The 13,751-nt window shown below is 43.5% G+C and overlaps 1 non-coding gene across 1 annotated transcript; it reads right to left on the bottom strand.

Annotated features, from left to right (window-relative positions):
* Nucleotides 1-10,174: 10,174 nt before the first annotated feature.
* Nucleotides 10,175-10,336, bottom strand: LOC131910201 (U1 spliceosomal RNA). The gene has a single exon (XR_009379056.1). It is a non-coding gene; the product is annotated as a U1 spliceosomal RNA (small nuclear RNA).
* Between the last annotated feature and the right edge of the window lie 3,415 nt (nucleotides 10,337-13,751).

Below are 13,751 nucleotides of genomic sequence, written 5' to 3'. Positions count from 1 at the left end.
CTTTTTCAAAAACAGTCCATAAATTATTTGACGTTCCTTTAAAAGTTAAAAAGCTGTGCGCCCAGGCTGCAGTGAAGGTAGGGGCACCATGGTTGGGAAGCCATGTGCATTAGCAGTGGTCTTTCATGCCCACATGCCCTTCACACTGCCCAGGCCATGTTCCTGAAATCATAAACTTTGTTTATAGCCCCAGATCTCCTAGGGTCCCCTATGCATATTCTGTTGCTATGCAGCAGGTTTCCCTGTGGGTTACGCAGCAGCTCCTGCCTCTTCTGTTCCCTGAAGCAAATTCTACTTTCCAGATCAGTTACACACTTGGCACACCCTACAGTGTGTCCAGTGCCCTCACCAGGGGTCCACACCATTGTCCTTCTCCACCCCCACTCTTACCACAGTGCCATGTATGAAGTAGCATGGGCATTTCATCCCACCACTCAGAAGGCAGAAAAAGGCAGATCTCTGTGATTTACATAAAAAGTTCCAGACCAGCTACACAGTGAGACCCTAGGGAGGGAGGAGAAGGCTAGGGAATCAGGCAGAGTTTAGCTATGAACCCAGGCATGTCAAGCCTGAAGGTGTTTGGAGGGAGGAAAGGGAAGGGGGGAATGATATAATTTCATTACAATCTCAGAAATAAAAATCAAAAGGCTGAAGGTGCCAATTGTACACAACGTTCATTGAGGACTTAAAGAAAGCAGACGTCTGGAAGGTCTATGAGCAGAGTCTAGGGCTTGGGAAGCTTGGAAATATGTGCCTATCATCTGGTCTGTCTTCGTATGCACGTTTCTCTCATCTGAAAAGTTCCCACAGTCATCAGGGTTCAGGTTTTATCCATGCTGGCATGGAAGCCAGATAGATTTGATATTAGTATAGGTTCTCCCAGAAAGGAGTCCAGAGGCAAGGATACAAATATAGCATGTGCTGTGTGTGGTTCCAGGGAGCAATTAGTGCAATTCGGAAATGACGTGGCAAGGGAAGGCAATGGCCACAGGGTACAATATCAAACCAGTTACCCTTGTAAACATTAGAGCTCAAATCCAGGAGAGAATCTCTGGGAAATGGTGTGGGACTCAGAAAGGAGAGGGAGCTGGAGTTTGGGGCTACAAGGATACACCCTCAGACATAAAAATCTTTGGATTCACAGATCTCTCATAAAGTGACGTGGTAGCACATGCCTGTAACACCAGCGCTCAGAAGGCTGAACCAGGATGGTCACTTGAGCTCAGGAGTTCAAGGCCAGCCTGGGCAACAAAGCAAGATTCCAATACAAAAGAATATAAAATAAACAAAGACAGCTAGTTGCCGAAGAGTAATAATGATTTAAAACCTGTGTAAGTTCAATACACATGCCATTTTTGTTCTGAATTATTATGATTCAGGTTGAATCTGAAGGTACTGTGGGCTATATTTGTATGTCAATTCCAGTTAGTCATTGTTGAAGCCACTAGAGACTAGGATGTTGATCACTGTGGGGCCTAACTCAGAGAGATTCAGATTCTGTACAATGATTGTTTTTTACTTTTAATTCTTTTTTAAAAGTATTGGCTCTTATGGGGTGCAGAGATAGCTCAGTTGGTATAGAATTTACCTAACATACACCCTAAATTTCAATATCCAGCACGCATAAACTGGATGTCGTGGTGTGTCCTGAGTGACTGCCCTCCAAGCCAAGCAACCACCATCTTGAATAGTTCAGCTGCACCTTCTTGGAAAACAGTTATTACAGCTGGGCTTGTTGACTGTTATACCTGCTCATGGAGGGGTGGGGAAGGTCATGTGACCCTCCTTTGAGTATCCAGCTGCTTCCTACCACCTGTGCCACCTGTTATATGCAACTGTGCCCTAATTGCAGGTGGCGGACAAGAATATATAGGCCTGGGAAGACTAGGGGAGGAGGCTCTATGTATGTGGTTACAGGAAGGCCTTCATCCATTCGTTCTAAGTAAAGTTTTGGGGGTGCAGCCTACTGGAGGAGGAACACACACATTCCTGTAACTAATCTCCAGCCTATGCTCTATAAGGAAGTCCAATAAATTTGTTTCCCCAGAGTGAACTTTGGTGGAATCATGCCTCGTTGTTGGGACCTTAGGAAAAGGAGTAGATGTTGATTACCTCTCCCCCTGGGAAGAAATTTAACAACATGGTGAATACCTCTTATCTCAATATTTCAGAGGTAGACATAGGAGGATCAGAAGTTCAAGGTCATCTTCCACTACCTATTGTGTTGGAAGCTAGTCTGGGCTACATGAAACCCTGTCTCAAAAAGAAAAAAATGAGGCTGGAGAGATACTCAGTGGTTAAGAGTACTAGCTCTCTTGCAGAAGACCCAGGTTTGGTTCCCAGCACCCACATGGAGCTCACAACCATCTGTAACTGGAGTTACAGGGGATCTAATGACCTTTTCTGGCCTCTAAGAGCACAAGGCTTGCAAATGGTGATACATGGAGATAAAACACCGAAACACATAAACAAATAAATTGGCTCTTGTACTGTTGCTTAGTCTAACCCTGAAACCCTAAGATCACTTGCCTTCCTGCCTCAGCAACTTGAGTGGCTGGAACTACAGGAATGTGGCACCATGCCCTGTTTCTGGTTAATCAATCTTTTATTGGCTTATTGGTTATTTGGATCTCTCTTCTGTGTATTGTTCATTCATATCACTGACTCATTTTCTTATTGGGTTATGTTTTCTTGTTGATTTTAGTAGTTACTTGTATCCTCAGGTACTATTTTTTATTCATTATATGTGGAGACAATATAACTTCTCAGATTGAGGTTCATCACGTAATAGTCATTTTTAAAATGAAGGTATTTATGATCTCTAGTTTTGCGTTCCTTGTTTAAGAATTCCTTTCTTGGTGGGTGTAGTGGCACATGTCTTTAATCCTAGCTCTCTGGAGGCAGTGGCAAGAGGATCTCTGTAGCATGAATCTTAAAGAGTCTTATTAATAAAAACAAATCCGGAGCTGGGGTGAATGCTGGAAGATCAGAGAAGCAGAACAAGCCACAGCCACCTCACCTTGCCAATTCCTCAGCTGATCCTGTTTCCTCAGACTGGAAGCCTCTGAGTCCTCATCCAGAATGAATCTCAGCTGAACTGTGCTGCTCAAAGCCTGAAAGCCTAACCAGTCTCTAGTTCCTGGTCCTCACTCCTTATATGCCTTTCTGCTTTCTGCCCTAACTTCCTGGGATTAAAGGCTTGCTTTGTGGGGATTAAAGGCATGAGTCACCATGCCTTGCTGTTTCCAGTGTGGCTTTAAACTCAGAGATCCAGATGGATCTCTGCCTCCCAAGTGATAGGATTAAAGGCGTGTGTGCCACCATTTTCTGGCCTCTATATCTAGTGGCTGTTCTGTTCTCTGACCCCAGATAAGTTTATTAGAGTGCACAATATTTTAGGGAACACAGTATTACCACAGATCTCTATTAGAGGCCAGCACATTCTACATAGCAAGTTTCAGCCAGAGTTGCCTAGTGAGATCGTATTCCAAGGAAAAGGAAGAAAAGAGAGAGTGTACAATTTACCAGATAATCTCAGATACTCAGAACTATATAAGAGGATCAATTGCAATTTCAAGACCAGCCTGGGTTATATAGTGAGATCCTATCTCAAGAAAGAAAGTGGGGAGGGGACTAGGGAAATGACTTAGAGGCCAAAAGTATGTACTGCCTTGTAGAGGACCCAAGTTTGGGTCCCTGAATCCATGCCCAGCAGGTCGCAACTGCCTGTAACTCCAATTCCAAGGGATCCAATGCCCTTGTCAGGACTCCCCAGACATCCACACTCACATGCACATACACACAGACACAGACATATCCATATATACATAGCTTAAAAAATAAAAAATCTTTTTAAATGAGGGGGGTGTGGTTCAGTGGTAGCATATGTCAGGCCCTCTAACACTGCAGAAAACCAAAGTCCCATAATGAGAATTCCTTTCCTGTAATGAGGGACAAAATATGATAACTCATTAGGTATTCTAAACTTTAACCTACCTGGAAATTATTTAGGTAATTATGCAATATAGGAATCCAATATTTAATTTGTGTCATGATATTGGTGAAATTATTAAGGCAACTCCATATAGTTAAAAGGGAGGTTTATTTTGTGGGGTAACTTACAAGAGAAGGGATAGGTTACAGGGTCTGGGAAAGGTGTAGCACCTCCGGTAGTGTTCTCTGGAGAACTCTGCTCGGTCTACCTCCAGCGTCCAGGGTCCAGGAACCAAGCAAGCTGGCGCATCTGGATTTTGGGGTCCTCTCTTTGCCCCGCCTTGTAGGCGTGACAGTTACCGAAGCCTCAGTGTGGGTTGGAACTTCCAGATCTAAGCTGGAATGGCTACCCACTACATCATAGAAAATTTCAGAAACATGCAATAGCAAACAAAGGAGGAATGAAATACAAAGAAAAGTTGCAGTTCACTGGTAGAGCACTATACAGAGTATACATGAGACCTCACGTTCTGTCTCTAGCTTTGAAAAAAGAAAAGAAAAAGGAAGAAGAAAGAAAAAAAGAATAAGCTCTGTAACAGGGCTCCAGACCTTAGCACAACTGACTCCATGATGGAAGTACCATTCAGACAATAAAACTCGGCATGTAGACAGCACCACCTGCCAAATGAAAACGAAGACCTAATCCATCAAAGTCCACAGTTCTGAGAAAGTCTCTAAATGTACTAATCTTGCTTTTTGGCTTCTGTAGTTCCACTTCTGGCTAACTGTTCTTGTTAACTGAAGTGTGTCAACCCAGAACATGGCTTTTGTGCTCAGAAGCTTACCCTGAGAAAAGCTCACGGCTACACTGGGACCAGCCAGCTAATAAAGACTTTCTGTTGGCTTAAAACCCCGGTCTGAGCAGTCTTCTCTGGTGAATACCCCACAACAAACTCCTCCACACTCTGCTTTAAAAATGAGCTTATTTTAGCTAATTAAATCAGTAGTAAGCCTTTATTCTCTGACTGTTTCTGTGGACAGACTTTCAGGGGTGGTCTAGATGAGTGGTTTGGCCCTGGTGTGTCAGAGCCACAGTCAACTCGTTAGTCTGAGCTACAGCCATCCAAAAGCCTGACTTGCTCACACGTGTCACTGATAAGCTATGGACAAGTGACATCAGTTTCTCACCATGAGGAATTCTCTTTAGAGTTCCTGGTGTACCCTTCTACCAGAGCGAATTCAACAGAGAGCAGGCAAAAAACGTCAAGGCTTTTATGATCTAGTCCACTTTGATGACACAGAGCACTTCAAAGACGTAATATTTATAGTAGCTGCTTTTCATTGTGACAGAAGCAACCTAAGGAAGGAAGGGCTTCTTGTGGCTCGCAGTTTGAAGGTACAGCCTGTCACGGTAGGAGTAAGAGCATGAGAGAGCTGGTCACATCTCGCCCACAGCTAGGAAGCAAAGAGGTGAACGCTAGTGCTCAACTCACTTGCTCCTTTCGAAGCTCATATGCAGTTTGAGCCCCCAGCCCATGGGATGCTGTCACCTACATTCAGGGTGGGTCTTCCGTCTGCAGTTCAGTCTCTCCGGATTCCCCTCAGAGACATGCCCAGAAGTGTGTCTCCCAAATGATTCCAAGCCCAGCCAAGTTGACAACAAAGATTAACTATCATAGTATTCATTAAAAATAAGTCCCCCCAAAAAAAAAAACCACACACACATTCAGCACCACCTCTTAAAATGAGGGACAGTTTAAAAGGGTAGTAGGGCTGTAGAGAGATGGCTTGGAAGTTAAGAGCACTCACTGATCTTGCAGAAGACCTGACTTTGATTCCCAGAATCTACATGGTGGTTCATAACTATCTGTAACTCCACTTTCAGGGGATCTGATGATCTCTTCCAGCTTCCATGTGCACCAAGCATGTATATGATGCACAGACATACATGCAAGCAAAACATCTATATACATACAAATTTTCAAATAAAATGTTAGCAGCACTTGGGAGACAGAGGCAGATGGATTTCTGTGAGTTCAAAGTTAGCTTGGTCCACATAGCGAATTCCAGGATAGCTAGAGTCACCTACTAGAGAAATCCTCTCTCTCTCTCTCATTCTCTCTCTCTCTCTCTCTCTCTCTCTCTCTCTCTCTCTATATATATATATATATATATATATATATATATATATATATATATATATATATATATTAAAAACAACAAAAAGTTAGTGGACATTTACAAACAGAACATGACCATGGTCCGATTCAAGTTCACTTCCATCTGTCCTTTACAAATTGGACGGTTTCTAAGAATCTTCAGGCTGGTTTGGGCCCTTTTGCTCTATCTAAACAGGTAAAAATTATGAGTCCGTGAAGAGAAGCTCTTCCGGTGCTCTCACGCACGGACCCTTGACTGCCACATTCTAGGAGTTGTATTGTCAGACCCAGAAGCTTACAATTAGAAGTCGTGAGAGCCAGAGGCTCATTTCTCCAAGCTTTAGAGGCCAGAGACTTGCTGCTCTAGGTGCTCAGGTGGAAGGAAGGCTTACTGCTCTGGGCTTTGAGCCGTTGGTGGTCCCAGCGCCTGGCAGCTAGTACAATCCCTACCTTCCAGTAGGAGGGAGCAGACAGCAGCTAGGAGTAGCAGATGGCACCTTCTACTGTTACAGCTCACACAGACATCAGCTAAAAGCACCCTGAGCCCTACAGGGGCAGCAAGTATTATAGCTTTCAAGCACAGGGTATCAGAATCCCCAGCCCTTGTCAGGCCCAGGGGATATGAAGCACCTTGGACTTCAGAGATCAGAACTCAGTTTTTCATTTCCTGTACGTAAATTTATTTTAAAGAATAAACAAATGACAGCAAATGCTGGTGACGATGTGGGGAAAGAACAATGCTTGCACGCGGCTGGCGGGAATGTAAATGGATACAGCCAGTGTGGACGTCACTCTGGTGATCTCTTAAAAAACTAAAAGTAGAATTACCATGGGTCTCATGATATATGCCCACTCACGAGCATATACCCAAATCACTCTGGCCAGAGAAGCAGCAGGCACACATTGAGAATCCACAGGCCACTCCTGCCGGGGACATAGGTCGGCTAACTGCAGGTCATTGCCTCCTCCAAGTCCAGTCCTCCAACTCACCCCCACCTCTGTAGCAGAACACCTGCTGCAGCCTCACCCTCACCTCATCTCTCGTGAACCCCACAGATCTTCCTCTCCTAACATCTCTCCCCCCACTCTCTGCTTTATCCCACCCCCCAACTCCAGCAGTCACTCCCTGTGAGCACACAGGCCCTTCCTGCCAGGGAAGCAGGTAGGCTAACTGCAGACCTTCACCCTCCGGAGCTTCTGTTCCTCCTAGTCAAATCCCCCAGTCTCATCCTAAGCTCTGTGACAGAACACCTGCTGTACCTTCCCTTCCCCCTGCTCCCTTCTCCTGTGCATCCCACGGACTTTCCCCTCATCACCTCCCTGCCCCTACTTGCTTTATCCCACCCCCAACCCCAGCAGGCATTCCCTGGGAACCCACAGGCCACTCCTGCTAGGGAAGCAGGTAGGCTAAATGGAGATCCTTACCTCTCTCTGGATTCCTCCAAGTCCACTCCCCAGTCTCACCCCTAGCTCTATAGCAGACCTTCCGCTGTGCCTCCTCTGCCTGCTCCCATTCCCAGGGGACTGACTAAGCAGATCCTGGTGGCACACCCTGCTCCCCTCCCTCCTGCAAAGCCCCTCCACTGCCCACAGCCCACCCCCATTTCTAAGTCTCATGTCCCAGGAACACATTTTGCCTGGAACCTCCAGAGGCTACCCATATCAAGACTCCAAAAGATTTTCCTACAAGCAACACACAGCCACCATACTCTCCTAAGAACTAGAGAGGAAACCAAGGGACAAAACACCCACTCAACAAAGATAAATCCAGTTATCAGTACCTAGATTTACAGTTTTCCCAATTCCAGATGCCTGGACGCCAGCATAAAAACACAATAAAAAACAGCCAGGACAATATATCTGGGATATGTCTGAGCCCAGCAACCCTACCATAACAGGTCCTGAATACGCCAACATATTTGAAGCACGAATAAAAGACCTCAAGACAGCCTTTATGGATATGACAGAGGTCCTTTGTGATGGCTATTCTTGGTTGTCAACTTCACTATATCTGGAATAAACTACAATCCAGAAATGGAAGCCACACCTGTGAGAGTTTTTCTACTTGGTTTGAAGTGGGTGAATCCCCTTCTAGTCTGGACCTTTGAGGTAGGAAGTCATACCTATGATCTGGATCATAAAGACACAAGCTTTTGATCCAGATCTTGAGGTGGGAAGACACACCTTTAATCTGGACCACACCTAATGCTAGAAGCCTATAAGGACATGGAAGAAGGAAGCTCTTATTCTTTACCTGCTTGCCCTTGCCTTGCTAGCACATCCATTCCTTCTCTTGCTTCAGGGCCTATTTCTTTGTGATTCCATCATAAACAGAAGACCAGCTGAAATACCTAGCCTTGTGGGGCTGGGCAACTCTAGATTCTTGGACTTTCCATTCACAGCTAGCCATTGTTAGATTAGCTGGACTGCAGCCTGTAAGTCAATCCAATAAATTCCCACATATATGTATGTATACATACACACATACACACACACACACACACACACACATACACACACATATGTGTGTGTGTATGTGTGTGTGTGTGTGTGTGTGTGTGTGAGAGAGAGAGAGAGAGAGAGAGAGAGAGAGAGAGAGAGAGATTCATTCCATAAGTTCTGTGAGTCTAGACAACTCTGACTAATACATCCTTACAGAGGAAATGAATAAATCACTTAAAGAAACCTATAAAAACACAAACAGTGGAAGGAAATGAATGAAACAGTTTAAGACATGAAAGTGGAAGTAGAATCAATAAAGAAAACTAAAACTTTGGGAAATCTGGAAGTGAAAATTTAGGAACTCGAACAGGAACCACAGAGGAAGAATACAAGAGATGGAAGAGAGAATCTCAGGCATTGAAGACACAATAGAAGAAATGGATACATTGGTCAAAAATGTTAAATCTAAAGAACTCCAGGCACAAAATATCCATGAAATCTGGGACACTATGAAAAGATCAAATCTAAGAATAGTAGGAATAGAGGAAGAAGAAGAAACATGGGTCACAGGCACAGAAAATATTTTCAACAAAATCAGAAGAAATCAGAGTTTTCTTAACCTAAAGAAGGAAATGCCGCCGGGCGGTGGTGGTGCACGCCTTTAATCCCAGCACTCGGGAGGCAGAGTCAGGCGGATCTCTGTGAGTTCGAGGCCAGCCTGGGCTACCAAGTGAGTTCCAGGAAAGGCTCAAAACTACACAGAGAAACCCTGTCTCGAAAAACCAAAAAAAAAAAAAAAAAAAAGAAGGAAATGCCTATCAAGGTACAAAAAGCATATAGAACACCAAGTAGACTGGACCAGAAAAGAAAGTCCCCTTGGCACATAATAATCAAAACACTAAACATATAGAACGAAGAAAGAGACCTTTGAACACTCATCCCTAAATGGGATGTCTCCATCAAATCTGTCTCCTCAGAGCTCAAGGAACTCTGTGGAAGAGGAGGTGGGAAGAATGTAAGAGCCGTGGGGTCTGGAGGACACCAAAAAAAACAAAGCCCTCTAACTCAACATGAGCAGAACCTGCAAGAACTCACAGAAACTGAAGCAGCATGCAAAGGTCCTGGACAGGTGTCACCAGGTCCTCTGTGCTAATATTATGGCTTCCAGTTTAGTGTTTTTATTGGATTACTGACTTTGCAAATGAGTGGGTCTCTGATTCTTGTGCCTTCTCTTGGGCTCTTTTCCTTCTGTTGGTTTGTCTTATCCACCTTCAGTGTGATAGTTTTTGTTTTATTATATTTTTTAAAAGAATGGATGAATAAATGTAAACCTAGACACTAAAGGTTAAAAAACTATTTTCAATAAAAGGAAACTAGAGGGAAATTTTTTTTCACGTTGATCTCCTTAGTGAAAGTAGAATAATACATGAATCATTAAGAAAAATTTAAAAATTAGATTATAAGTAAAAGAGAGAGGTGACTCTCTAAATTCTACCATACAAATATTTGCATATCCATGTTTATTGCTGTGCTGTTTACAATATGAAGGAAATGGAACAAGTCTAGATGTTCATCAACAGATAAATGGAAAATGCAAATATGATACAGATACACAATAGAACTTTAAAAACAATTTTTTTCAAGGGAGAGTATGAACTCAGTCCTCCACTACCACAAATTATGCATTTAAGTTTCCTATTTGAGGAAGTCACAGGGGTCATCACATCTAGAGTATAATGAATGAACCTCCCAATGGAAAACCACCTTCAGGAATCATGGGTTCTCCCCTGCCAGATAAGTATACACAATAGAATTTTATTCAATCATAAAGAAGAACAAAGTCATAAATTTTCAAGAAAATTGATGGATTTTGAAATTATTATATTAAAGAACCCAAACTCAGAAAAGCAATCACCATGAGTCTCTATGATATACATGCCATAGATTTTAATTTTTATGTATGTGTACACATGAGACTTATAGGTCATGAAACTAATGGGTCATGAAACTAGAAAGACCATGAGAAAAGCAAAAGTGGTCTTAGGAAGGGGAATTAAAAAAAACACTGGTGGTAAGAACGAGCAGTAGAATACATGTGATATGAAAGCAGAAACCCCCTGTGGGGAGGAGGGAATGAGCAGGAAGGCAGCAGGACATGGGAAGGGAGTAGAAAAAGAAGATCAACAAAAAAATTATGTGTATAAATGCCATAATGAGGAGGATGGCCAATGGTGGTGCATGCCTTTAATTCCAGCATGCAGGAGGCAAAAGCAGGCAGATCTCTAAGTCTATAGAGTGAGTTCTAGGGTAGCCAGTCTACACAGAGAAACCCTGTCAGAAAGAAAGAAAGAAAGAAATCGCCATATTGCATTCCCACCAGCTATACCACTCTTGGGCATATACCCAAGGAATGCTCAATCACACCACAAGAGCACTTGTTCAGCTATGTTCATATCAGCATTGTTTGTAATAGCCAGAACATGGAAACAACCTAGATGCCCTTCAACTGAAGAATGGATAAACAAAATGTGGTACATATACACAATGGAATACTACTCAGCACAGAAAAACAATGACATCATGAGGTTTGCAGACAAATGGATGGATCTAGAAAAAATCATCCTGAGTGAGGTATCCCAGACTCAGAAAGACAAACATGGTATGTACTCACTCATAACAGGATACTAGATGTGGAACAAGGATGACTGGACTGCTACTCACATCACCAGGCAGGCTACCTGAAAAACAGGACCCCAAGAAAGACACAGGGATCGCCCAATGACAGAGAAATGGAATGAGATCTACATGAACAGCCTGGACATGAGTGGGGGTAGTGAAGGGCGAGGGTCGAGGGAAAGAGAGCTTGGGTGAGTGGGAGATCCCAGCTGGATCAACAACAGAGAGGGAGAACAAGGAATAGGAGACCATGGTAAATGAAGACCACATGAGAATAGGAAGAAACAAAGTGCTAGAGAGGCCCACAGAAATCCACAAAGATACCCCCACAACAGACTGCTGGCAATGGTCGAGAGACAGTCCGAACTGACCTACTCTGGTGATGGGATGGCCAAACACCCTAATTGTCGTGCTAGAAACCTCATCCAACTACTGAGGGATCTGGATGCAGAGATCCATGACTAGGCCCCAGGTGGATCTCTGGGAGTCCAATTAACGAGAATGAGGAGGGTTTATATGAGCGAGAATTGTTGAGACCAAGGTCGGATAAAGCACAGAGACAAATAGCCAAACAAACGGAAACACATGAAATATGAACCAATGGCTGAGGGGTCACCAACTGGATCAGGCCCTCTGAGTGGGTGAGACAGTTGATTGGCCTGATCTGTTTGGGAGGCATCCAGGCAGTGGCACCGGGTCCTGTGCTCACTGCATGAGTCGGCTGTTTGAAACCTGGGGCCTATGCAGGGTCCCTTGGCTCGGCCTGGGAGGAGGGGACTGGACCTACCTGGACTGAGTCCACCAGGTTGATCTCAGTCTGTGGGGAAGGCTTTGCCCTGGAGGAGATTGGAATGGGGGGCGGGCTGGGGGGAAGGTGAGGGAGGGGAGGGGGGAGAACAAGGGAATCTGTGGCTGATATGTAGAACTGAATTGTATTGCAAAATAAAAATTAAAAAAAAAAGAAAGAAAGAAAGAAAGAAAGAAAGAAAGAAAGAAAGAAAGAAAGAAAGAAAGAAAGGAAGAAAGAGAAAGGAAGGAAGGAAGGAAGGAAGGAAGGAAGGAAGGAAGGAAGGAAGGAAGGAAGGAAGAGCCATAATGAAACACATAGCTTTGTGCACTAACTATAAAACCAAATAAATTTTAAAAGAGACTATTTCTTTGTAACCTCTTTTCAGAGTTCGTGGGGGAAAAAAAGAAGTTCATGGATAGTCATTCTGACCCATCCACTATAAAGTTTCCTGTCAGTCTTTCACCAAATGTTTTCAGCAGCAAAGATAATCATCATAGATCTGTATCATCCAATAAAGTAGGACTCTGCCCGTGCACCTGCGTGGTTACTGAAACTTAAAGAAACTTACAATGTTTCAAATTCAGGTGACTGGGGTACAGCTCAGTGATTTAAAAAAAAAATTGTCTATCATGCAAGAAGTAGCTTTGTTCCCCAGCACCTCAAAAAACATTTAAGTTCAGTTCCTCAATGATCCTAGGCACATTTCCAGTGCTTTCTAGTTATTGTGCCTACCGTACGACCAGTGCTAACACAACCATGTCTATCACCAGAAAAGGTGCTATTCTAGAAGGATTGTTTCACTTTACTTATAGAACTTGTAATTTTTGGAATTAGTTGGAGTTGTTTAAAGAATGGCATATCCACATCAAGTTATTCAATTGCTCTGAGATACAATTTGTACAGGAATTCATTTGCCTTTATTTAACAACATTCAGAATGTTGAAGTAAGGGGCCTGTGGGGTGGGTTAGTGGGTTAAGGCACTTGCTGCCAAGCCTGTTGATCTGAGTTCAATCCTAAGGACCACATGGTGGGAGGTAAAAACTGACTCCTGTAAGTTCTCCTCTGACCTCCACATACATGCTATGCCACACACATGCTCACGCTCACACACACACATACAAAATAAAGAAATAAATATAATTCTAAGTTTTTAAAGATTTATTTATTTTATTATTTTATGTGAATGAGTGTTTTGCCTGCATGTATGCAAATGCACCACATACATGCCTAGCACCCTTGAAGGTCAGATCCCCTGGAGTTACAGATAGTTGTGAGCTGCCATGTGGTTGCTGGGAATTGAACCTGGGTCCTCTGCAAGAGCAATAAGTGCTCTTATCCACTGAGCTAAATCTCTAGTCCTACATGTAATTCTAAAAAGGCAATTAAAAATAGAAATTCCACCAGGTGGTGGTGGTGCACGCCTTTAATCCCAGCACGTGGGAGGCAGAGGCAGGTGGATCTCTGTGAGTTCGAGGCCAGCCTGGTCTACAGAGTCAGTTCTAGAGCAGGCTTCAAAGCTACACAGAGAAATCTTATCTCAGAAGAAGAAGAAGAAGAAGAAGAAGAAGAGGAGGAGGAGGAGGAGGAGGAGGAGGAGGAGGAGGAGGAGGAGGAGGAGGAAGAAGAAGAAGAAGAAGAAGAAGAAGAAGAAGAAGAAGAAGAAGAAGAGAAAGAGGAAAGAGAAAAGAGAAAAAGAATTCCCACATGACTCCAAAATCCCTCTTCTGTGTATAAATGGCAGTAAGTGAAA

Source organism: Peromyscus eremicus, chromosome 4 (genome assembly GCF_949786415.1).
Source record: "Peromyscus eremicus chromosome 4, PerEre_H2_v1, whole genome shotgun sequence".
NCBI classification, from domain to species: domain Eukaryota; kingdom Metazoa; phylum Chordata; class Mammalia; order Rodentia; family Cricetidae; genus Peromyscus; species Peromyscus eremicus.
Note: the sequence above shows the minus strand (reverse complement) of the source record. Positions and strands in the feature narration are given on the sequence as shown.